The sequence below is a fragment of the Dipodomys ordii genome, unplaced genomic scaffold, assembly GCF_000151885.1.
Source record: "Dipodomys ordii isolate 6190 unplaced genomic scaffold, Dord_2.0 Scaffold90, whole genome shotgun sequence".
Classification (NCBI taxonomy): Eukaryota; Metazoa; Chordata; class Mammalia; order Rodentia; family Heteromyidae; genus Dipodomys; species Dipodomys ordii.
Genome location: NW_012267306.1, coordinates 2,535,003 through 2,561,912, shown reverse-complemented (window position 1 = coordinate 2,561,912; position 26,910 = coordinate 2,535,003). Strand labels below are relative to the sequence as shown.

The window sequence follows — 26,910 nt, the reverse complement described above, 5'->3', positions numbered from 1 at the left end:
CCCCCCCCCGACCGACGTTGTAAAGCTCGTTTTAGACATGACAACTTATACTTCTCGTTGTTCCTTTTGCACTTTTTCAAGTAGAGCTCATACCACCACCACCAACCCTTCCTCCCCGCAAGGCTATCCTTAAACACTACAGTTCACCTATCTTTGGTCTTCCACATAGCATGAACTATAGTTGTGGACTACTATACTCAGCTTATTGATTAAAATGGGAATTTGACTAAACTTTTACCCATGCTGGCCTAGGACCACAGTCCACCAAATTATACCTCCTTTATACAGACATTTGTCATTATACCTGGCTCATTGTTTGAAATGAAGTCTTCAAACCTTTTTCCTGAGCTAGTCTCAAATCATGATGTTCATTTCCTCACTAGCTGGGATCACAGGCATAAATGATCACACCTGGCATTGTGCCATCATGCTGCATTCTTTGCAGCCTTCTAAAAATCCTTTCTCATTGAAGAGTTCTTTTTTGAATTTAATATTTGGGAGGTAGAAAAAACAGGTATTATTAACATCTTTATAACCAATGACATTGAAGTTCTGGGAAAACTGAAGTGAGCTAACCATCCATGGCTCACCTGGCCTTGAGCAGGACCTTTTCCCTTCTGTGGGACTGGGTCGTGGGCCCTGCCTGCTCTGTCCCATGTCTGTAGATCAGTCATTTTCAGAAACTGAACAAAACCAGCAGCCTTGCATGTTTCCCATAGCCCTTTATTGTGCCCCGTTCTTCATTCATCCATTTAAAGACAAGGGGAATTCAGTGTTCAGCTGTGGTCTGCTACACACATGTCTACTTTCCTTACGTTTTCTTTGAACAGAGCACAGTAAAATCCATTGTACAGCTCACTGGCGTGATAGTGCTTTGATAGACACTGAGTGACCTAATGTACACACTCCAGTGTACTCTAATCTGTGGTCTCCCAGCTCCCACTCTGCAGGAATTCTGAGATGTTGATGGAACCCCGTGATTTAACAGAGCAGCCGGGCTGCCCTTTCACCCCTCACACTGGTTCTGACAGCTGCCTGCCATGTGTAGAGAAAACCTCACAGGCAGAAGCCCTGCTGCCGAGGAGAGGTCCCTGGGTAAACATACAAGCACCATCATGCTACTACTTTCAAATGAAATTGTCCTTTTGTTTTTAAACTGAATCTGCAGTGGGGACATTTTACAGTTAAAGGTCTGAAAGTACCCCCCAAATTGTGCCAACTATCTTCTCCCTTTAAAAATAAAATTAACTAACATCCAGTAAGCTTGTTTTGCTCTTGTTATTATTATTAATATAATTTCAGGTGCATAGCTATCATAGCTTCCTGTGTCTACTCATTGGAGTTCCTAGTTATCTTCCTGCAGATTAGTTTACCAACACCTAGAGTTTTCTGCTTTGAAACAACGGGCTTGGCTAGCAATGATGTTCACCCTCTCCTGGGTTAGTTAGGAAACTTGATCTGTATTTAAGCTGTCAATTTAATCCACATTGCCTTCTTACTTTTATCAGGATATTCTTCAGGTAGGAAAGAATGGAAGGAAGCTTTAGGCATGACTACTGTCCTAAATATAAAGTTGGTAAAAAATAAAAAATCCCTCCTCAGCCTGAATAGCATCGTGCTTTATAATTCATTCTTTTCACATACAGTACCCTGCGTTATCATGGCTAATGTTCTCCCGCAGAGCTGCCGTCATCTTTTGTGGAGCTGTCAGGGCATTAAATTGATGCACCTTCCACATTTGGATAGAGGTCATTATCCTGTCGCCTGGTTGCATTGCCTCTGCTGAGCAGGTTAACTGCTTGAGGTCTTTCATCTAGATAAATGTTTTGCCAGTACTTTGGCTGTGTGGTGACATGAGCTGGTCCTGGGAGGTCAGATGGGGCCAGTCTGAGAAGATGCTGGCAGTGCACTCACATAGCCAGAAAGGGCTGGAGCCCATACTTCCTCAAAGGCCTAAAAATAATGAGAAGTGCTCACTTTAGCACCTTTTCTTCAAGATACTAGATTTGGGACGTTTTTTAAAAAATATATACTAAGAGGGTAATTTTATAAAGAAAGATAAATTCATCTTTAAGTATTTTTATGTCCGTATCATGAAGGACTTCACTAAGTTGGTAAGAATCTACCCTTCAGAAATAAATGTGTGTGTATGTATAGTAGGGATTGGATAACATACATATTGCAAGCTTTCTGATACTAATAGTTAAGAGTTACTTAAAAACCACAAACGTGTATTCTTTTCATACTTCTTTCCAGACAGACTGGGCTTGAAGTAAAAAGATATAAATAAAGAGTTCTTTGATTTTTGGGGGGAGGATGGGAAGATCCTGTATCTCCCTTGTGTCCATAACCAGGCTCTTGTTGGAGCCTCTGGTCTGCTTATGGAGTTTGATTTTCCTGTGGCTTGGTTGATTTCTTAAATCAGTTTGTTTGAACAGGCAGAAAAATGCTCTGCTTTACCCAGGATTTTGTGATCCTCCTCCCAGGCTAGTTCAATGGGAGGGAGATCTGCTTTGTGTATCACAAAAGAGGGAGATGGCTTTTTCCTCTAGTTTGGAGATGCTGTGTTGAGGCTAGGTTCTGGGTAGAGTTGAGGCTTTTCAGCAAACAGCAGCTTTTTCCTGAGGAGCTAGCTTCTGAGACACTCACAGAGCCCAGCCTGGAGCCATTCTCAGGGTTTATGTTTACTGAATTTCAATTGATGGTCAAGGCTGCTGTAGGGAGAGGCAAATAAAAATAAATAAATAAATAAATCATTTTTTAAAATGAACTTATTGCTGGGTGCCAGTGGCTCACACCTGTAATCCTACCTATTCAGGAGGCTGAGATCTGAGGATCACGTTCAAAGCCAGCCCAGGCAGACTCTTATCTCCAATAAGCCACCAGTAGACCAGAAGTAGGGCTGTGGCTCAAGTGGTATAGCACTTGCCTCGAGGTAAGAAGAGCTGAGGGACAGCACACAGGCCCAGAGTTCAAGCCCCACGACTCTCTCTCTCTCTCTCTCTCTCTCTCTCTCTCTCACACACACACACACACACACAAAACTTATTCATTAAGTTAAAGGGAAAATAATTTTAAATGATTTTATTAAACCAAGAAAGCTTTATGACAATTATTCTTTAATTCTGTCTTCAACCCACTTGTTAAATGCTTTTACATTTGAGCGGCATTACCTCCATATTTGCATGGATAGGGATAGTGTTGTCATAGGAGTGAGAAGACACTTTCATGAATAAGAAAAAAAACACCTTGGAGGAAATGCCATTGTACAGTGTAGTGTCATGTAACATGCTATTTATTTTTGTCCATCAGAGCCACACTATGGAGGCTACTCACCCTGTCATTACTCAGTACCAATCCTAAATTCTGTAACCCTTGCTTTACTTAATAATGTAACCAAACCACATGAGTATAATTAGCAGTCTTGTAACAGTATATTGTGATCATTGTTATTATTGTTGTCTCCTACTGTGTCTGATTTAGAAAGTAAACTTTATTACAGGTTTATATGTATAGGACCAAAGGCAGCAGACATAGGTTTGGTACTGTTTCAGGTTTCAGGCGTTCACTAGGAATTTTGGAATTCATCCCTACAGATAATTGGGTACTACCATAATTGGGATAAAATTCTACTACAAAAATGCATTAAAAGTACAGGATTATTACAAAAAAACATATGCATTGTTATCCATAGCGTTTGACATTTATCTAGTAGCTAAATTTCCATGACACTTGATATTTAAATTTTCTGAAAAATAATGAGCATAATATTAAAATGTAACAATTTTAATGTTCAATTTCTTCATTAGTGATTAAACTATAAAGATACTCTTTAATAAACAACTTTTAATCTTTGTGCTTAAAGAAGTTATAGTTTATATGAATCCAAAGATAGGTACATCCTGAAAATTCAAACTACATGTTTCAGTTTAAGGAAAAATGGAGATATCTGGACTCTAGTCTGGTTGTGTGACTTGGAGCATGCAAATTAACATTGCTATTAATTCTCCTCCATGGAAAAGAGATAATAAAATTTTCTGGCTATACAAAAGTACATGCTTCTTAATGATATAAAATTTCCACAAATTAAAGAGCAATTTATTTACATACTTTAACAATTGCAGGTGACAGATCAAAGCATATTCATTAGACACATTTTAAAGATTGATGTAAAAACCCTTATTTTTTAAATGTAAATAATTTTAGCAAGCAAAACATTACAGTCTTTACTATTTAAAATTCTGATTAAAATAATGCTATGTCACTTAAAAGTGTACAGTAGGGTTTGACAGAAACAAAGAGATTGGACAATTTAACTTCATAGCCAACTATGTCCATCATAGCCACCCTGTGTACAGAATAGGCATGTACAGAGTAGGCAAACAAAAAAGGGCAAGGACTATCTCAGAAGTACTGATCAAATGTGTGAAATGTTTGTCTCTTGATATGTTATCTTACTTTACTGCTGTGGATATAATATATAAGTATATATATATAATATTTCCAAAGTCTGATCAGTGACCACCACCTTCTGTAAATCTCTGTAGCTGGGCCTGAGCGAGAAGCCTGCCCGATCTCAAGTCCCATGGAAATAACATGTTCTACAATAGAAATATATTTATATCCCTGCTTTGATTCCTGTCCTTGCTGCTCATCTAGCAAGAAAGAAGCTGAGTCCAGAGGTTGTTGTTCATTTTGGGGTTTAGATAGTCAACTCTTCTTAGATGTACAGATTTCTGTTCTTCATTTTTTTTCTTTCACTCAAATACCAGAAGCTTGTGGACATCTGGATTAGACGCTAGAGAATCCTTTCTATTGGACCCACAAGTTTCAGATTCTCCTTGTTAACTGAGATGCAGAAGCATAACTACACAGTGAATGCAATTAGAGTGTCCCCTTGAGTTCATGTGATCATAAATGGTAAAGGGAAAGATGCTTTGTCTAGATACCTAAGATGAAAAATCCATTACATATTCACATCACTCTTGTTTACAGGAAGTTTATTTATTAGCTGTGAAGAAAAATTTTATATAAATCTAGGGCTGGGAAGGTGGCTTAGTGGTAGAGCGCTTGCGTTGCATGCCTGAGGCCCTGGGTTCAATTCCTCAGCACCACATAAGCAAAAAAGAAAAAAGCCAGAAGTGGCGCTGTGACTCAAGTGGTAGAGCACTAGCCTTGAGCTGAAGAGCTGAGGGACAGTGCCCAGGCCCAGAGTTCAAGCCCCACAACCAGACCCAAAAAAAAATTTATATAAATCTACACCTCATGATGTAGCTATTAGTCATTTAAGTAATATTGATTAGCATGCTGAATTATACTTTATCCCTATCTCTAAATGAACGAAGCATGTTGCAAAAGAGCTATTCATAGTGCAAACTGCAATGAAAATATAGACAAATAAACATAGAAAATATACACAAATATGACAAATATAAGCAAAATGTTAACAGTGGCTCTGTTTTAGTCATATTATGAATAAGTAGAATTGTTTTTTTCTCATATCTTTTATGACAGAGATCCCTTCAGTAATAAGGATGAAGTGAAAGTCATTATTTTAATTAAAAGAAATAAAACATTCTCTGTATGCTCTATAAATTACCAGAATAAGGGAGGGTCTGTATATGCAGCCAAGAGGTCAGTGGTCAAGGCACCAAGGAAGTGTGCTTGGTCAGCTGAACTCGGAGGAGATAGAAAAAGCAAGGAGTACTCAAGTAGGCCACAGATAAAAAGTAGTGTGTTACATTTTTTAAGTGCAGAAAAGTATAAAATCCACTGTCACTAGTTTCCACTATTCCCATCTCCTAATTTTTATTCTTTTTCTTCTTGGTATCCACCCACTCTCCCCTTTCTATCCAGATTGTTTGATAGTAAATACAAGTCAATGTTGGTTACTGTCTAAATATTTCAGTCTATATTTTTGAAGTACTTAAGTCAGGGCCTGGGCGCTGTCTCTGAGCTCTTGTGCTCAAGGCTAGCACTCTACCACTTTGAACCACAGTGCCACTTCCAGTTTTGTTTTGTTTTTTGAGTAGTTAATCGGAGATGAGTCTAAAGGAGACTTTTTTTTTCTGCAATACTCAGGTCTCAGCCTTCTGAGTAGCTGAGATTACAGGTATGAACCACCAGCTCCTGACCAGTACTTAACTTTTTAAAAGCCTAGTCCTGACACCATGTTCATACATATTTTACTATTTTCTTTTTTTTAATTGTTACTGTAGAGTTGATATCCAGACGGGTAATATGAGGTAATAAGCAATGAGTACAATTCTTTTGACCCATGTTTCCCCTTCCATTGCTCTCTCTCTCAGTCCATCCCTCCCATCCCCACTCATAAGATATCCAGTTCCTTTTCCACATAGTGTCTAGTGAGTATCACTGTTGTATTTGTTTATCCTTGTTCCACATTTTATGTGCTATGCCTTACCCTCCCAAATGCAAACAAACTAACAAACAAGAGAAAAGGATAAGAAAACAAAACAACAATGGCAACTAAAAAATGCCTCTTGTTTCCTTTTCTTGGAGTTCATTTCATAGAATATTATTTTATATGATCATCTGTGCATAGCTATTGAGTCTTTGTCCACCACACCTGCTACCTGCTATGCCTCTCTTAAGAAGAATTAGAACAAAAGAAAAATATAGATGAAACTTAATTTCCTTCAAAAAGGAAAAGACCTATATTACTTGGTATTGGTGGCTCATTTCTATAATCTTCGCAGCTCAGGAAGCTGAGATCTAAGGATCACAATTCAAAGCCAGTTGGGGCAGGAAAGTCTGTGAAAGTCTTGCATATAGATTAGATAACCAGCAAAACTCAAGAAGTGAAAGTATGGCTCAAATGGTAATGTGAGAGCCTAAGCCCCTGAGTTAAAGCCCCAGTAAACACACACACACACAAACACACACACACACACACACACACACACAGTAAAAAAGAACCATACAAATGGAAGATTCATATTGAAGGCCTAGCCTCACATTTAGAGATTATCCAGAGTATTAGCATTTCCACCAGCTCCTATTTGCTAGAAGATGTGGAAGAATATACTTTGTACCATAGAGGGACAGACAATATCGGCTCCTTACCCTAGCTGAGGGTAGGGCTGTACAGGGCAAACCCATTTGCATGCAACAGGTATAAACAGCAGCTTTACAATTCACACTGCAAGTGCTTAGCTTAGTTGGTTTCTGAAGTATTTAGACAAGGTACAAGATAGAGGATTCAAAGCTAAAAACAAAAAGCTAAGTAAGAAAAAACACAATTCTATAGGAAGAATAAAGCAGACTGTTTCCATTAATTTTATGAGTGATTTTGTTTTTGTTGGCTGAAAAGCCCAGGATGGAAGTGGTGCATAGGGGGAGGAAGGACTGATTAGAACAGCACAGAGTCTGAGTGATAGACACAGTTACTACACAGCTTTGCGGTCCTCACTCCTGGTCCCACTGGGCTCCTCCCAGAAGTCCTAGTATTGCCTTTCTCATCATTTCCTATCAGCTTCCACACCTGTCCATCTTTGGTTCTAACAACCTTTGGAATTCCTGCCGTTCTCTTCACTCTAACTTCCCATACTCAGATTTCTGTAAAGGTTCTCCAGGCTCAGCCAAACAGCAAAAAATGAGTGTTTCCTATGGTTTCAGATCTTCTCTTACTCTCCCCTACCCAGAATGGTGGTGACACATGAGGTTTTTTGCAGTGCTCTGCATCATATCATACCAATCCATTTCCGGAGTTCTGCAGTGACCCTCATTTCTTCCCACCTCAAATCTGGCCTTCTTATTTGAATATCAATACTTTATACAATCTGAATCAGTCCAAATGGAATCTACCTCCAAAGCCTTTCTATGATTCATCTATTTGTTTTCTCCCTAACAATGTATTAAACACCTGCCATATTCCTTCTTTTGGAAGTTTGTATGTCTTTTTTTTTTTAATCATGGGGCTTGAACTCTGGGCCTGCGAGCTGTCCCTGAGCTCAAGGCAAGTGCACTACCACTTGAGCCACAGAGCCACTTCCAGTTTTCTGGTGGTTAATTTGAGATAAGAGTCTCAAGGACTTTTCTTCCTGGACTGGCTTTGAACCAAATACTCTTCAGAATCCAGCCTCCTTAGCTAGGATTACAGGCTCAAGCCACCAGTGCACAGTTTCTGTATATCTTAAGGTAGAAATGTGTGAGGAAACAGGTGACTTAAATTACGACTGTAGCATTGTTTGTACAATGTGCTAAGTTCAAAGAAGAGAACAGCTGTGGATTCTACCTGAGATCTAAGGCAATTGAAGGGTGGTAGGCTGATTATTTCATCCAAAGGGACCAGAGAATTTGTCCAAAGTATGCCCAGGTCAGACCAAAGGAAGGGAATGTTGAAAGTCAAAAGGCTGTGTGACTATAGTCAAAGGCAAGAAGAATGAGAGTCAAAACGGAAGCCTGTGTGGTCCAGTGTGAGAGTCTTAAAACATTGCTGAGATCAGTATTATAATGAATGTGGTTCGTCTTTGTTAAGTGGTAGATATTTGGTTTAAGGGCACTGAACTTCCATGCAGTAGACCACACTACTTGGAGTCCATTGAATGAAGCATTGAATTTCAGAATTTAACACAAAATAATTGATATAAATGATTTTGTTAGGGCAAGAAAACCAAGGTCAGATTGAGAAGGGGTTTGTCAGGCCCAGAAACCTGGACTTGCTCCTCTATAGAGTTGTAGGCAGGACCCTCAGAAGGGAGACTGGCCAAGCAGTGGGGTTGGAGTAGGTTATGAGTGTGCTAGAAAGTCATAACCGACTCTTCATCACAAAGCCTAAAGAGGAGTTTCATTAACCTGGGAGGAAAGGATAGCCTTTTCTAATTCTCACACAGGTATGCATATGCTGCTGGTGGTACTAGCCACAGCTGTCTTTATGTATTTTAGGGAAATGATTCTGGTAATTGCTTGTTTGTATAATTCAGTTGATGTTTACAGAGTATCTTCTGTGACTCAGGCATCATGTGATAAACAAGACAGACACATCTCTGCCTTCAAAGTCCAAAGAAAGTAAGTGATGGTACTAGAAATGCAGGTACTTTCAAAGGCTCTTGTCCAAGCTGGGCACCAGTGTCTCATGCCTGAAATCCTAGCTACTTGGGAGGCTGAGAGCTGTGGTGGCTCAAAACTAGCAGAAAAGTTCACGAGACTCTTATCTCCAGTTATCCACCAAAAAGCAAGAAGCAGAGCTGTGGCTCAGGTAGTAGAGTGCTAGCCTTGATCAGGACTGTGCCCAGGCTGAGTTCGAGCCTTAGGACCAGCTCCAAAAAAGAAGAAAAAGAGAAAAAGATAGAAGACTATTATACTTTCTTGGCTTCTCTCTGTCTAATTCTGCCCACCCTAAAAGCCCAGCTCTATTCCAGCCAGCTGGTTGGAACCCTGCCTGGTGTCTGGCCCCTGCTGAACCTTTCCTGCAAACCTGCTTTAAATTTTTTTAAAAATCTGAAACCCACAGAAGCACATAACATAGAACATAATTTCACCTTCTCATACATAAGCAATTTTCATTGTCATCATCATGCTTATGAGTAACATTATAAAATGGGGAAATTACTCCCAAAATTATGGTTTTAGACTTCATGCCTAGAACAAACATAGAATTCTTTTATTTTTTGCAACTTTATTGGGATATATTTCACACACCATAAAATTATCCCATTTAAAGAATGCAATTGAATGGGTTTTAGTATTATTTACAGAGTTGTATAGACACCACCACAGAAGATTTCATCACCCTGAAAAGAAACCACATATCCATTAGCAGTCATTCCCATTCCTGCTCCTCCAAGTCCCTTACAGCCTCAGATGGCTAGACATTTTACATTCTAGAATAACACATATGTGGGCTATTGTCACTAGCTTCTTAGAGTAGTATCTTTAAAGGTATAGCCATGTTGTAGCTGTCAGCAGTGACAGCTCCTGTCTTCTCTCCCTCACTTCCTTTTACTCTCTTCCTCCCTTCTTTCCTTCCTTTCTCTCTTTTCCCTTTTTTTGCCAAATATTCCATTCTGTGGCTATGACACATTTTAGTTATCTATTCTTCATTTCCTACTATTGCTTTTGATGTCTAGTCCCATCACTGGCCCTGAGGTGCTGCTTTGTGCCAAAAGTGTTTCAAGCCTATAATCCTCACTACTTGGGAGACTGGGAATGGAAGAATCTTGGTTTGAGCCCAAGCTGGACAAAAAAAGCTCATAAGATTCCCTTCTCAATTTATATCTGGGGCAGTGGTGCAAGCCTGTCATCCCAAGCTGTGTAGGAATCTGAGATCCTAGAATCGGGTATTGAGGCCAACCTGGGCAGAGAAAGTCTGCTAGATTCTTTCTCCGCAGAGGAAAGGTGGGTGTGGTGGCTGGCACCTGTGAGACCAGCAACAACAGGAAGTCTAGAGTAGGTGGATCTGGCCTAGACACAGCCCAAGTAAGGAGAAGCAAGACTAGATCCTAAAATAGCCAGTGAGAAACTGGAGACCAAAAAAATGCAAATAGAGGGACTAAGATATAGCCCAGAGGTAGGGCATGTGTCTAGCAAGTATGAGGTTCTGGATTCAATCCCCTAAACTAAACAAATAAAAAGATAATTGCTGATTCTTTGCAAGATATGATAGTTTGTGCTTATAATCTCTGTTCAAAGAAGAAGTGTAAATATACATTAAACTCTAGTTCATGGATAAAGTATCCTGATATCTACAATTCATTTTGAAATGCAGTAAAATAATAGGCTAGTTAGGAAGATGGAAATGTTAAAAACAAATGTTTCAAAATATTAGTTGTGGAATCTAGGTAATGGTCATGTGGTTGTTTGTAATCCTTCCATTTATTCTACATTTGAAAACTTTAATGAAACATTGAAAAATATGTGATGATAGTGGAGTATATATAGATGGACATGGCATAGCAGACAGATGGGAGGAAATGAATGAAAGTTGGTTTCACAGCTTGTAGCTTCAACTTGGAGGCAGTTAACTTGACTCTACAGAGGTAAATCTGCATGTTTGAAGTTCAGTAGTAAGGAGTTTGTGGTCAAGAGAGATTGCTGTGATATATGACTGCTTAGCAATATAGCCTTCTAATACACAATATACTAACTATGATTGCATGTGGTGTTGTATTTAGTAGTGTCTATACCATTTTGTTCAGAGGTTCTTCTAACATAAAGCAAATTTCATTTTCTTTTTGCAAGATTCTAAATTTTTTTTGCTTGATTACATGTACCATCAAATGGAGTACTCCACTCTGTCAGGTTCTCCTGTCACCCATCTTTAATAGATAATCTTAGCTAGATCACATCCCAAAGAGCTAAAGACAAAGTTGCCATGTTGTCCTTCACATTTACCCACCAGTCCCTAACAAACAACCTGTTAAGATTTCTTTAACAAGGAAATGCTGCAAAAGATAAATTTAGCTTTATCTTGTCAATCCAAGCACAAGTGTTCTGTATCCTATTTGGACCAAAATATTCAATACTTAATTGTGAGAATTATATAAACGCTAGTACCAAGGCATAGGAGATTACTAATTAAAAAACAAAGGATTTTTTTTCATTTTAGCATGTCAGGCCACTCTTCGTGCATTTCATATCATGCAGAACAACTGAATGTAATAATTACAAAAGAACAATACCAAACAGCTATTTTAGCTGATTGGCTTGGGTTTTTTTTTTTGCATTTTGTAAACTTTGCGCATTGTAAACTCTATTTAATTATTATGTTTTAATGGAGTTGTAGTGATCTTTCCTCATGATAACATAAAACAACTAAGTCACTAGATTTTTTTAATTCCAAATGACAACAGTTTTGAAAAGTCGGAACTTTTGAAAAGGACTTAACAGAGAGGCCTGGGACGTGCTAGGTGCTTACGGTGCAATTTTAATGCCAACAGACTGGAAAATAAACAGCACAATCCAGACAAGACGTGACTTTGTTCTTCAGCATCTGTGTGAAGAGGAAATCAGATCTTTCTGGGATGTGTTTCCCTCTTGCAGGTGTGGAAGAGAAAATGTCACATTCTTGACTTACAGCATTGTAAGTGGAATTCTACTTTGGGGCAAGGCAAAAGGGCATTTGGCTGCTTCTCACAATAAAGGCTCAATTCCTTTAGCTCAGTCGGTGCTTTTGCTTCAGTCTTCTACCAGTGGACAGTAAGAAAGCATGAAACATCCCTTAATCCCACCAGCCTGGTGTGTGCTGGCTTCTCTCCTTGCATTGTCCAGCTCTCTTGTCAACGGAAGATAGATACTGACCCTAGGCTTGCAACCACTGTTTTCTGTTCTGCCCCTAAACCACTGGCACTTTCATTGTTTTACACCAGGAAGAAATCAATTGTGTTGATGTGAGCATCTAATTCATCAGACATTACAGGCTTCACATTTTTTAATGAGCTGAAACTCCTAGTCCCAGACATGCAACTACAGTGAATCAAGACAAGTGATTTGGTGATGATGTTTCCTAATTTGGTACAGTTGCTCTTTAAATGATTTGATGGTATTTCAGAATGCCAAGCGGTGCAATTACAAAGTCATCCGAGGTTGTGTGTTAATCAAAAACAGCAGGTCATGTTTGACTTACAAAGGACAAAATAGTAATAAAGGTTGAAGCATTCGTGCATTGTTTTTCCTTCTATCTGCTGAGACAAATGTAAACAAGTGAACGCACTATTTACCAACCTGAAAACTCTGTGGTGTATGAAAAAAAAATTCTCCAAATTATCTGAAGAGCTGTGTGTTGAAACTTATGGTCCTCAAGAAGAAACTTAGTTTCGCCGTCACCAGTCATCCCTAACACTGATTATTTCTCAGGAGGAGAAGAAAAAAAAACACCATTAAATATTAGAAATGCTGTATGACAAGTTGCAGCAGTTATTTGAAGAACCAGTAACATCTTCAAGAAGACATTGATTTCCCCCTTGCTTTTCCAGCATCAACTTGAGACAACACATGTGTGAAAAGTACGTGATTTCCCTTGATCTGGAACCTGAGATTCCCCTTTCTCATACCCTCCAGCACTCCATCACTGCATGTGGAGTAAAGCCCAAACTCCTGAGCAGGGTCCCTGTCACCCTTTCCTATACTTCAGCTCCCTACCATTGTTCTCCACCTCCACCCATCTCCATCTGGCCTGTAAATGTGTGCCTGCTGCCTTGGCCATTAGCGGCCTCCCAGAGCCCTTGCCTGTGTCACCTGGCCTCCTTCCTCACTTTCTGGATGTTAAGCTTGGACTTAACTTTCAAAGCCCAGGTCGTCTTTGCTGCATGGATACTTCGAGGATCTTATTGACATTTTCCATTTTGACCTTAGTTGTTGTCCTGGCCATCTTGGCCTTCAAATCCCTGAATTTATTAAGGCTATGCTGAGCTCTTCAAACTATAGAGCAGTCCTAATGTGCTTGTCTGAGTTCTATGGACCCATAATGACTGATGCAAAGAGTGTCTCTGTTTAACAGCGGGCTTGGAAAATTGTTGAAAATTTAGTAATTTAGCTCATTCTGTCCACGTCAAGCCAATTCCAGAACAAACCTGGGACCTTGCTTTAATACTTCTGATAGTATTCTCCCTCCCACTCTAAGCATTGTGTGTGTTTAAAGATGGATGTTCCCTAAGTTTATTTTTTATGATTTTATTGTAAAGATGATGTACAGAGGGGTTACAGTTACATAGGTCAGGTAGTGAGTACATTCCTTCATTTTCTACCAGTTTTTTTTTCCCTCTCAACCCCTCTCCCCTACAAGTTCTATCTGAATTTGCTTAGTACTTCTTCACACTGCCCATTGCTTCCTGCAATGATCTGTGCTACATACACACTTCTTGCCAGTTCAGAGTAGTGGCTTTAGTTAATTCCATGTCACACTGCACAACCATATTCTGGTCTGCCCCAGTTTTAGGCCCCATTCTAGAAACCCCTTAAGTCCAACAAACTGAGGCTATCAGGCTCCTGAGTTCCTGTAAAAATTGTGGGCACTCTTGTAAATATTGTGAATATTTACCTCTACAAAAGACTTCCTAGAAGTCTTTGCCATACTCCAGAAGATAACAGCTTGAGGACTAGAAGGATTCAAATGTTCTTTGAGATCCAGCTCTCTTCTAAAGATCCTGGTCCTTTTTTTTCAAGTATTTGCATCAGAATAAATGGGAAAGTACTTTGGATAAAAGAAAATGCCACGAGTCCAAAAATTGTTCATAAAGACATCTGTTTTCTGTAATTACATCATGTGGAAAATCTCTTGGATATCATTGAAATGAAGCAACTCATGGTAGCATACGTAATATGAAAATACTTAAAAATTATCCCATGTAATTGTGAATGGAGTATATACTAGAGAACTTTACATGTATAGTGTTAGCATGCAAGTGGTCACTGATTTGCCCTTGATATTCATTAATGCTATTTTAATCAGCTTGAGGTTGTGAAGTGGCCAATTGCTAGGAGCTTAGCTAGATGTCCAAAATCCGCATCTCCTAAGATGGACATGTTAGACCTACCTTACTGACTGATGGAAAAGAACGCTAAGACAATGTCTGTTCATGTGGTGCTTTGTGATGTTTGGGAAAGTATCCCCAGGAATAGATGTGTCTCTCATAATATGATATCCACGGCCAGCAAAGAGGGAAAAGTGAGAGGGCTCATGGGGAGAGAGTAGAATAAGGGGCAGACCACTTCAGAAATATTCAACCTGCTAACATGTAGCACTCACAAAAATACTCATAAAAATACTAAATCCGTTTAAAAAGAGAAGAAGAAGCTTAATGTAAAAGTTGAGGCTACTGAAATTTAAATAGAACAAAGAAACCCTACCAAGATCTGTACAATAACTAAGTACTTAGGACAGTGGCTCACATCTGTAATTTCAGCTACTTGGAAGGCCGAGATAGGAGGATCATAGTTTGAGATCAGCTTGGACAAAACAAAGAAAAGAAAAAATCCAGTAAAAGCTACCTCAAGGAGCAAACTGAGGTGTGACAGTTTTCATTTGTCATCTCAGCTTTATGGGAGGGCTAAGTAGGAGGATTAACATCTGGCCCCAGGCAGTAAAAAAGGTTGATATAGCAAAAGCAGGCCTAGCAAAAGCACAAGGTACAAACCCCAGCACAGGGGAAAAAAAAACCTCAGATAATCCCAAGACAGAGCCTGTAACCAAACCAAGAAGAAAAGAAGGATGTGAAATAAATGAATAGGCAGTACATGTAGTACCACACATCTCTTCAGCTTGCATCAACTATATTTATGTGTCCTGCACGTGGCTGTTGTTCCTTGGTAGCTCAGAGTTTAGCATTGGAAGGAAATCTCTGTAAACCAACATGACTTCTGGTTTATGTTATATCATTCCCTATAAAACAGTAATATGTGATCTAACCATGCTACAGAAATGAATATTTTAGCTTTACAAGTTTCTGCTCAATAAAATTATTCACAAAACTTACTCGAAATCATATGTGATCATACATAAACATATGGTACACTGCTTTGTTATTGGCTTTGTGCTTGATTTATTTAAATACAGTAGCTTAGTAAGGCTGTAATATAAAAAGAGGGCTAAAGGATCGCAATCCTGCTTAATTAATGATACTTGGGAACCAGGGTATACTGTCAAACAAATCTTCACATAATATGAAGTACCTGAGAAGAGCAGGATACTTTTGGTGAAAGCTTTTTTGTTTGTCACTAAGTTGATTTCAGTGCTCTATTTCAAGCTTCACAGTTTCTATTCAGATATGTCTTTAATATATTTACCCGTGTAATCTTTTTAAGCTCATATGTATATCATTTCAATTTTCACAATTTTATGCATTTATTTCATGCATGTAAAAATATTTATATAATTAGAACTTATATATATAATGTTTAAGTATGTTATGTCTTGATAGTTCTGAAAAGGCCTTGGTCAGGAATTTTGCTGTACTGTTTGACATCCACTGAGTCAGGAAGTCATCCCAGAATTACCATTCTGAAATAGGACCAGTATTACCTATTTACATAAATCTGATTTAATAAACAGCCACACCATTAAAATGAAGAATTCTTTTCAGTCAGGACTAATTACATATCCTATAATGCCTGGTCTTTCATGAGGATTTCAATAAATGTTTGCTGTTGATTATTAAAATGATATGTTAAACTCCATCTCCTCATGTGAGAAATGCTTTGTTTTAAAATGTTAGACTTACAGATTTGCCTGAATTTTTTTTAATTAAAATCACCACTTTGGCAGGAAGCTTAAAATGTGCAAAGTCCCTGCAATTAGTGCATTGTGAATCCATATGGATGTCACCAAACAGCTTTCAACTTAAAGGATTTGGGCTACTTTGAGTGATAGACCTTCTGTTATGCTTAAAACAAAGCCCCTCTATCTCTGCATTCGTTTTAATTAATATTATCTTGCTGATCTCAAAGATGTGTTCTCCTCTGAAGGGAAGAAGCATGATTATCATAAATCAGAAGTAAGTTACAGACTAATTTTCTGCTTCCTTCAAGGAGCTTCAGTACAGGGTCAGAGAAACTAGAAAACACTGAGTACAGATGTTCTGAAAGAAAATATTATTTCCAGCCAAATTACAATGTAACTAACTGTGCCCAAAAGGTAGTCTGTCTTCACATTTTCTGAATTCATTATGGAGTCCAAAAATTTTTTGAGGTCCAAATTAGTATGAAATCTATACTATAAAAGTATATTGTGCTTTATGTGTATGTGTATGTATATATACACACAATGAGAATGTGGGTGTATACAGGCCTTTGTGTATCTATAAATATCTGTGCTTGTATACATGCTGTGGCCTGACAACTTATTTGTGGGCCTCATTATGTACAATTGCTAATTGTGCCTTGATGAATTATGTACCAAGATTTACTTTGTTCTTTCTGGTGTTTTAAGAAAAACTGAACATGGCAGAGCCGTGTAGTTTGGTTGATTGGTTTTTCCAAATATTTTTCATGTAACATGTTGTAGACATGGTATTTGGGAAAAGGAAGTTTTCTGGACTTTCTTTTCCACAAAATCATAATAAGTTCTACAGACATTTATGCATTTAATAAAGGCCTTTATTTTACAACTATTTACAAGTATATCTTCTAGAAGGAGTATCTACATTCCTTCAGAAAAATGTTCTGATGCTGCTAGAACACTCTGACTTAGGTACCCAAATAAATGCAATTTTGAATATTGGTGTAAGAAGTACACTACTAAAATAACTTTAATTTTTCATTAAATTCCCAAGAATAGGGTAAAAATGCAAAATTACAATGCAGAGTTGTGATTTTCTAGAACAAGGAGATAAATTAATTCATTAATCATGCTAGTAGTAGAAAGGCTTAAAATCAGCAAGTTCATTAACAGACACCTCCACAACAAGTCTGTTTTGTTCTGTTCTATTTTGTCTTTTATTCTGACATATAGAAACCATTCACCAGCCTGGCGCCAGTGGCGTATGCCTGTAATCCTAGCTACTCAGGAGGCTGAGATCTGAGGATGGTGGTTCAAAGCCAGCCCAGGAAGGAAAGTCCGTGAGACTTGTATCTCCAATAAACCACTAGAAAACTGGAAGTGGCGCTGTGGCTCAAGAGCTGAAGAGCTCAGGGACAGCGCCCAAGCCCAGAGTTCAAGCCCCACAACCAAAAAAAAAAAAAAAAAAAGATTCACCATATTATCTAGGTTTGAGCCCAAAAAATGACCATAATTTTCTATATCACTTGATTACCTAGTTTTATTTCCTTTTTTATATCATGAAATGAATTACAGGGCTGGGAAGGTGGCTCAATGGTAGAGCACTTGCTTTGCATGCATGAGGCCCTGGGTTCGATTCCTCAGCACCACATAAGCAGGGAAAAAAAAAAAAGCCGGAAGTGGCGCTGTGGCTCAAGTGGTAGAGTGCTAGCCTTGAGCTGAAGAGCTGAGGGACAGCGCCCAGGCCCAGAGTTCAGGCCCCACGACTGGACCCCCCCCCCAAAAAAAAGAATTACAATTCAGTCTTTAAATGCCTCATTTCCTCAGCATTTTAGATTCTACATTTGAGAAGAAAGTTGGAATTAGTTTTACTCCAGGTAGGAAACAGTTTAAGCTAAATTGATCAAATAATGTTTTTTTTTCTTCAAGAGAACCTAATTGCTTTATAAATTTTATACTATATTCATTCTTAGGAAGTAGCCTTTTTTTCTGTCAGGTTTTAGTATTTCTTTTGTCTCCATTAAGCTGAGACTTCTTTATAAAGAAGTCTGTGAAATAGAAGTGAGAAATTGCCTCTCAGCCTCACATACATCCTTGGAAAATATCCTGCTCACATTTGAGGCAGTGAAAGGAAAACCTACAGTTGTTTTAATGTGCAATCAAAATAATCACTTTTCTCTAGTGAGACTTAAGAAGAGGGAAAATAATAAAAAAAATCTTGTATAGAATAAACAGAAGAGCATGAAATATAGAACGTGTGATCACATCGGACAGAGCACCTTGAGATGGGTTCTCGGCTGTGCTGTCCCTCTAGCAGTAAATCATGTACATACATGTAGGGATATGTATATGTACACAGAAGGAGTTATTGGGGAGCAAAGAGGGAATGAGGAAGAGCTTGGTCCATTCCTAATCTGAGTCTGTGCTTGCATTTAGCACTTAAGGGCTTCTGCATTCTGTTTGCTCAAAAGAGTGATGAAGCACTCCTTGCTTATGCCTCAAATCAGAAATGCATGAAGTGTAGCTGCAGAGATAATACATTTTCCCCAAAGGCTTTGGCTGAGCAAATTAGGTGTCAATGGGGTGCCTGCGCAGGCAGTACTCTCTCTAATTAGTCTCTTGAGCCTAGTTGGTGGCGGGTGTGAGATGATCTAATCAATTGGTCTGTGTCTGATGGCTCGTGTAAAAATCCTGCCAGGCAGACTCTCTCCCACAGGTCACCCACCTGCACAGCAGGACTGCTCATTTTCATTTTTCATCTCCCCCATCACATGAGGCTGACAGTTGGTTTTAAGAAAATTGAATCCAAAAAAATATCTAGTTCATAGGGCACATGGGTCAGAACAAAGTTGCATTATGGGTACTAGCGATCCAATTAATTAATATTTATAGCTGAGAAGCCTTATGTAGATATTTCTGAATAAGGATTTTATCAATTGATTCCAATTTCTTGCTTAAAACATTCATTTCTAGAGAAAGAACATTGTAAAAGCAAAAAGGAAGATAAAAATGGCATCCATTAATCTTCTGACATATACCTATGAGCAGATGTGTCCATGGTTGAGCTTATAGATCATATTCACTGTTGATTAATATTATGCATATACTATAGTTGAATTATCAATGAAGTGTAAGTAATGATTTAAATTTATATCATGTTTGACTTCCCTATAGTAGTAGCATACTTTTCTTTTTCTTCCACCTAAATCTCCATCATCAAATGCATGATTGCATTTAGATTTCTAAAGATTTTCCTCGCAGTAAACTGACCTGTGAACTATGTACACTCATTACAAATCAAATCTAATGCTGCCCAACAAAAGAGAAGAGACGTCCCATGGTCTGAGAAGCATCAGGCAGAGGAGATGACACCTCCTTTATTTTCTTATTCTTGGCTTTCTTTTATTAAGTAACAGACTTGTAATGATCACTACATTCACCATTTAGTATCTAGTTACTGTTCATATGTATAATCCCATATTGTCCAATTCTGTTTGCATCCTAAGTGGGGTATATGTAATATTTCTAGTAATGGTAGTCAAAAAAAAGAGGCAAGACAAAGACAGAGGCAAATATTATCAGTTACCAAAACATTGAATTCTTTAATGAACTCAGTAGGCCTATAAAGTGCTATTGTATTGACATTGGCTTAATGGTACATGAAAACAAAGTATTCATTTCAAAACTAACATCATAGAATGGAAAAAGAAAAAAGGTAATTTTGTCCTACAAAAGGATATTAATTATACCCAGCATTTTTCACTGGTGGTGTGTATATACATGCTGCACTTTGTGCCCAGCACAGTAGTTGGCTACTGCTGCTGAAATGGCTGCATTGTACCAGTTATTTCAGCAAAAAACAAGAACCCAGGCATAGCATATTCTCTCAGTGAATGTGCCATAAGGGAACTCTACACTTGAGTAACCTTCCACTCTGAAGATAGCTTCAGAGTCTATCTTTTTCACTTCTTATTCATTCATAACCTAGCCATTCCTGAGCTGTGCCCTTGCAGACATATTGGATAACAGCACCAAGCTTAATCAACATCATGATAGCAGCTGCACCTTTACTTCCTTCTTGGGAGGAAGTGTGTCAAGGGGGACTAAATAAAGTCTCAAGTTCAGGAGGTCAGTTTGGGCACCAGGCCTCCATTCTGGTGATTACAATGGAAGAGTGGAGGGGAGTCAAGCACAAACTATGTCATTTGCTTGTTTATTCCTAGGCAAGCAGATGTCAAGTTAAAAAACAAAACCCATGATTCCTTTCTCTAGAATAAGCAAGCCTCTGGGAAAAGCAGAATCTCAACATCTGTTTAAACTACGTTAGATGAGATGGATGATTTTATCTTTTTGATAAAAATGTGTACCTTGGTAGTACTGATTCTACTTTCTGGCCTTTTTCAAAAAGGCTCTTGTTTATATTTTACCTCATCAAAGGACATAACTCAGAAAAATAGAAGGTATTCCTAGCTCATAGTGTATTCAGAAGTTAATGCAAAATATATGAAAGATTTAACTGTGGGAGCTAAAATTGTAAGAGTCATAGAAAGAAACTTAGGAGGAAGTCTTTATAACCTTGGATTTTTTTAAGTATGATACTTTTATATTTTTTTAAATATGATACCAAAAGAACAAGCAACTAAAGCAAAACATCTAAACTTAGACTTCATCGAGGCAATCTATGGAACAGAAGAAAATATCTTTAAATTATGATTTACAAATAAGGGATTTATTATAAATTCTTACTTATGTGATAGGGGATTAATATCCATTATTCATAAAGAACTCCTACACCAACAAAAAGATAACCTAATTTTAAAATAAGCAATGGACTTGAATAGATAATTCCCTAAAGAAGATATTCATATAGAAAATAAGGACATGGAAAGGTGTTCAACATCATTAATCATTAAGGAAATGAAAATAATAAAAATGAAATGCAAACCAGTTTTCCACACAAAGAAAACTATAATTTTAAAAAACAGAAAATAAATATTGGCAAGGATGTAGAGAAATTGGACCTCTTCTTCATTACTGGTAAGAGTGCAAAATGTTACATCCACTTCAAAAAACAGTATGGCAGCTGCTCCATAAAGAACTAATATATGACCCAGAAACTCTGTTCCTTAGGTACATAACCAAAAGAACTAAAAACAGAAATTGGAATGAACACTTGTCCAGGTATGACCTTAATAGCCTTCTTCACAAACCATAGTAATAAAAATAGTTTGGTACTGGCACAAGAACAGGCCTGAGGACCAATGGAATAAAATTGAAGACCCTGAAATGAACTTGCAGGTCTACAGCCACCTAATCTTTGATAAAGGAGCCAAAAAAAAAAAAAAACAACCAAAAAAAAAAACCCAGGATGGAAGAAAGACAGCCTCTTCAACAAAGTACTGGCAGGATTGTCTATACATATATAGAAAACTGAAGTCAGATCCTTATATATCACTTTGCACCAGAATCAATTCCAAATGGATCAAAGACCTCGAGGTAAAAGCAGATGACACCCTGAAAATATTACAGGAAGGAATAGGACTCCTTGGCACAGGTTGAAACTTTCTTAATAAAGACCCAGAAATACAACTGAAATATACATTAACGGATGAATAAGCAAAATGAGTTTCACCCAAATAAAATAATGACGTATCAATACATACTAAAACATGAATGCATTTTTAAATGTTATGCTAATTGAAAGCAATGAGATCCCCATCATATTTTCTGATCCCATTTATATGGTATCCAGAATATATTGCCAAATAATGTGAGAAGGAAAGAAGGGGCATGCTGGCTTAAAGGGTGTGAATTCTCTTTGAGGAATGGTAAAATGTTTTGGAACTAGAAATGCCCCAAATATGTTTGGAAAAATAGCTGTGCAACATCATGATGCCCAATGCCAATAAAATATACACTTTGGAATAGTTAACTTTTTTGCGAGGGTACGGTCGTGGGGCCTGAACTCTGGGCCTGGGTGCTGTCCCTCAGCTCTTCAGCTCAAGGCTAGCGCTCTACCACTTGAGTCACAGCACCACTTCCAGCTTTTTTCTTTTTGCTTATATGGTGCTGAGGAATCAAACCCAGGGCCTCAGGCATGCAAGGCAAGTGCTCTACCACTGAGCCACCTTCCCAGCCCCATGGAATAGTTAATTTTATGTCATGAACTTCAGCCTAATAATAGGAAACTGAGCAGAAAGTACACATTCTGAAAGATCATCAGAGTAAGTAGAAGAGATGAGTAGTAAGTGGGCAGTGCCATGTTAATGGTTTTCAAGAGTAAGAGTCGAACTTTTTGCTCTCCAGGTCAAGGTATCACTGAGTTGCTGCCAAGTGGGGCAGTGTCCATGGTGCTACAGCTGTGGGACCACAGCATCATGAGGGTTCCAAAATTAGCCAAAACCCTTTGGGCCAGGCTCAGAATCACCCTAGACATGGAGATAGGAAGGCCTGGCCTGGTGTCAGTCACCAGGAACCAGCTTCTAAGGGTAGGTGGTGAGTGGTTCTGGAACAGAGTGGAGCCAAGGTGTCCAATGCTTCAGCTGTGCATTGAAGCTGGGAATCATACACTGTACCTGGATAGATATTCTTCTCCCATCCTAAAATCCACCAAAGATGCTAGAGCTGAAAAGAATTACAGAGAGATGTACCAGGGGAGGGGGGTTAGGAGTTGGGGTAGGAATTCTTTCTTTCTCTTTAAATCATACCAGGTTTTAAGCAGACAGTATTGGAAGCATGTAGTCTGATGCAGGGTATTGAGAACAAGCTGCCAGTTCAGTCTTACCAGTCAATGTTCATTCTGCCAAAAGTAAAATACTGATTACAGGGAACCAGAAAACAACAGAGAGCTAGCTAATTTGTGAAAGCAAGGATGGGATCCATTTTCTATTCCATGTTCCTTAAAGTGAACACAATCTGCCCTTTTAAAGACTATGTGATGCTGCAAGTACTTAAGTTAAGACCTGTACTACTACTAATGATCTGCGAAAAGAAACTTGCTGAATTTTTCTGTAAATAATCCAAGAGGTAGTTAGCCCCAGTTGAGCTATTTTAAAGGAAGAAAATACAGGAAGAGTATTTGTTGATTGGACTAAGAAAATCATTCTACCTGAAATATATGTTCTTGGGTGGCTATGGAGAGCCCAGTGGACTCCCATTAGCCAGACCAATTTTGAAGTCGCGGGTAATTTAGGGAAAATGAATGATTTCTTTTTAATGTAACCATTTTCTCTTTTCCTCCTTTCAGGATTAAGTTGTCATCATTCAGGAAAGAAACAAAACATTAATGAAGTGGCCAATAATGTGAAGGGAATCATGGATTGGTTTCCCTGCGCTCCCTGTGGTGGATTTCACTTACAAGAAAATTGAAGCTGGCAAGACCCTGTTTTCTCTGCAATTCATTTAAAACCTTGCACGCATTTGGATACCTTGTGATTTCCAAGAACTATGTGAAGATTAAGCTTTGCTTACTGATACATGGCATGTATTCTTTTCAGTCTTTTGTGTTTGATTTTGTTTGATTTCCCTCTGCAGCACAGTGTCTCTGTAAAGGTTTTTATGTTTTCACCACCCATGTCTTAAATACATTAAGACAACACATTTGGTGTTCACACTTCTTCAGTAATGTCTGTACTTGAAAGCCACACAGTGGCAAAAAAAAAAAATATGTGTTTTCTTTGAGAGCAGTGCATATTTTGTAACCACTAAGGAAGGACCTTTTTCACTGCAGCAAAACCCCTGTTCTCTGACTGACTTAGACAGCAGGGCCCCAGACTGTGGGGCCCACCTGTCGCTTACCTTTTGAAGAATTTGCAAAATGTGTTTTGTTTTGTTTGTTTCTTGGAAATAACCACACATTTGTATAGGATAGTGAAACTTGCTTAGCCTTTTCAAGCCACAAATAACATAACTGTCTTCAGAGCAGTTTGGAAATGAAGAAAACACATACTAAGCATCAACAACAAAGACAGGGCTATACCGAATAGTTTTCAACCTCAAGAAATAGAGGTAACTTTTTACATTGGTTCTGCGTCTTGTCAACATCTTTTTTTTTTTTTGCTATCTCTACTCTGTTAACCCCTTGTATTTTATATGGAGAAAAGAGTGAGGAACAGAATATTTAAAACTTGGGTATAAAAGATTCAGATCATAGTTCAGAGGAACTCTGAACACAGCCTTGGATGATTAATACTTAAACGCAAAGGATTAATTTATCCAGAGTGAAAGGTTTTCTCACTTACAACACACACCTTTGATTATACTTTTAGAAAACATTCCAAGCTGATTAGAAGATATCATTGGGTACCTGACTTTAAACCAGTCTTCTGGAATAACTGTTCAAATGCAGGTTTTAGAAACAATGCAGGAATTTTGCTTTAAAGATAGAAATAGGAAAAAGGAGACCCCAGCTTCTCTTGTTTAAGGATATCAGGAGCCTGTGGCACTGCAGAAAAGGCACTGGTATTGACCTTTTTGATCTGGAGAGGGGCTGCCTGGTGGAGGCTGGCTCCCAGGGGAAATTCTGGTGTTACTGGGGTCAAGAAGCAGTTTAAAGACTTCATCTACTGCATGCACAGTTCCCACAGAAATACCTTTGTGTCCATTGCTTCACATTTTCCTATTTGTTAGAAAGAAGGAGCAATGACAATTTTGAAATATGCCATACACTTTTAGGATCAAAACTAAGAATTATGATCCATCTCGACAAGGGCTTTCTGAGAGTCAGGTCTGGGGAAACTTCTCTATGGTCAAACCCATTACACATAGAGAAGTGGACCCAGAATACCTCTCTATAAAATGGTACTGTCTGTGGAGTGAAGTGAGGTGTGAGTGCATATTCCAGGTCAAAACCCATCCTAACCAGATGTCTTGTTCATCATGAACTCGTGAATACTAAGCAAGGAATTGTTTACTAGTTGGTTTTTAAAGGAAGCAAACAAAACCCAATACTAGAATGTTTACTCTTTACTACCCAGGGATCTTTCTCATTCCTCTTCCAGACATTCCAATCCATGGAAGTCTTTAGAGCTATTTTGATTTAAAGTATACTTAAATTAGGATTTCTTGAAGTAAACATATGAAAGAACTGTATATGTAATCAGAAACGGCCTTTTCCCTGTTCCTTATTTTGAACTGTTCACTTATTTGGGGGAGAAGCGTAATGCTTGTGTGTTATAAGTTTAAATCAAAGAGTTTGTTGATTAAACCTTACCATTTAATAAGGCTTCTAATTTGAAATTATTTAAGGTTGACAGACTTCAATTAGGAATGTGAGGGTGATAAGATCATGCCCTTCTCGTAGACAACTTCTCTTGGGAAATAAAACGTAGCATAGGGAATCAGTCTTATGACAGAGACATGCTCCCAGCAAGTTAAAAGGTTTTCAGATCCCCATCCTTGCCAACCACACAGGAAACCCAAAGTTTGGTTTGGCCCCTTCCTTTCCTCTCCTTTTTGCAATCACAGACCCATTCCTCCTCCCCCCGCACACACACACCCACACCTGCTTTTCACTCCTAGGCTCCCTGAGGGGAGTCATGAAAATCAATACAGACTATGTTCATTAACAGATTAATTATACTGGAATGTATCAGAAAAAGGGAAGCACTGGAATGTTTGTGAGATTATTTTTGTATGAAGGAGTCGCTTGAGGTCCACCAGCTGGTGAGAATAGCATGAACACCTTAGCCTGGTGACTGCATTCACATGACCTCACTGCACAGGAAGGAGATACCAGGACTTCATTTCCATTTCATTAAAGGACTGGTTTGATTGAAATGATGTTCAATGAAAATACAGAGGGCAGAGAGCTGGGGTGGCTGTCTACCTATGATGCATGGGTTAGAAGCTACTTCTCCCTTCCAAGAATGATCAGAGGACTTTGCAAAGGAGCCTCCAAGGCTTCACAGAGATCAAGGCTCAGTATCCTTCCTCGGTGTGTATAGGACAGCCGATATAATCAGCACCCTAGGTATGCGTTCATATAAGATTCTCATCTGTGAATATTACTGGGTTTGTAATCTTTGTTATATAAGAGGATGTTTAGGCTGTACATACTGGGGTAGATTGTTGCCTGCCCCTTATACATAGGAATATGCTGCATTACTGTGTGTAACGTCCATCTCCTTTACTGGCTTGTAGGCAGAGGAAACTGTATGTTACTGCCTCGCAATTTTCTCATACATCAGAATAAAACCTTTCAAATCTCAAATAAAATAAGCAATTACCTATTGCCATTCCCCTTCTCATAGCAGCATATATGAAATCTACACTCTTTGTTTGGAAGTGGACTTTTCCCTTTTATTGTCTTTTTTGTGTGTATGATGCACTGAGATGTGTACTTTCTAATGAGGTTGGTACCTACGAAATGTGCTAGCATCATTCAGAAAACTATTATACTTCAAAAGGACACCTAGTAAGGAGAATGGAATACTATGCGTTGCATATTTGTTACCACTTGTAATTTGTCTGTATTATGAAGGATGTAACGGTTTGTCAGCTGTCACTTGTTTTATTGTAACATGATATGGAATAAAGTATAGAAGATTCTCCATACATCTTGATATACCTTCATGAGTGCCCAAAAGACTATCTCCCGTAATAAAGAAACATTGTCTTAAAATTCTTTGTCACCAAAGGCAAACACACTATGTGGAAAGGAGTGGGGGCCATGCAAAATGAATCTGTGAGCTGCAGGTTACTCTCTGGCTCTGTGCTCATGATCACCACAGGGTCTA

At 38.5% G+C, this 26,910-nt stretch overlaps 1 protein-coding gene across 2 annotated transcripts in view; it reads left to right on the top strand.

The window, feature by feature from the left end:
- Cdk14 (cyclin-dependent kinase 14) overlaps positions 1 to 26,724 on the top strand; it is a 413,243-nt gene extending 386,519 nt beyond the window's left edge. For both annotated transcript variants that reach the window (XM_013026092.1, XM_013026093.1), the window contains one exon: positions 23,421 to 26,724. The gene's annotated coding sequence lies outside the window, so the exon portion shown is untranslated. The remainder of the gene's footprint in view (positions 1 to 23,420) is intronic.
- Positions 26,725 to 26,910: the final 186 nt, after the last annotated feature.